We start from the raw sequence: 230 nt of genomic DNA, 5'->3' as shown, positions 1-230 counted from the left end.
CTTAAAAAGTTGTGTCGCGCTTCATTTATTAATAAAAACATGAAAAAAGACCCCCCCCAAAAAAAGGTGCTAATGCATGCCATAATATGTCTACACCTTAATGGTTGGCTCTGTACAAAAAGATTTTACTAGTATTGCCTACAATGCCTAAAGCCCTACCCGGAGTTACGACCTGACTGTAAGTCTAAACAGTACTCGTCGACAAAAGTATAGGGTGGAATACACTTTTT

This window comes from Juglans regia, chromosome 13 (genome assembly GCF_001411555.2).
Source record: "Juglans regia cultivar Chandler chromosome 13, Walnut 2.0, whole genome shotgun sequence".
NCBI classification, from domain to species: Eukaryota; Viridiplantae; Streptophyta; class Magnoliopsida; order Fagales; family Juglandaceae; genus Juglans; species Juglans regia.
The sequence above is the reverse complement of the archived record's forward strand: the minus strand, read 5'-3'. Positions refer to the sequence as shown.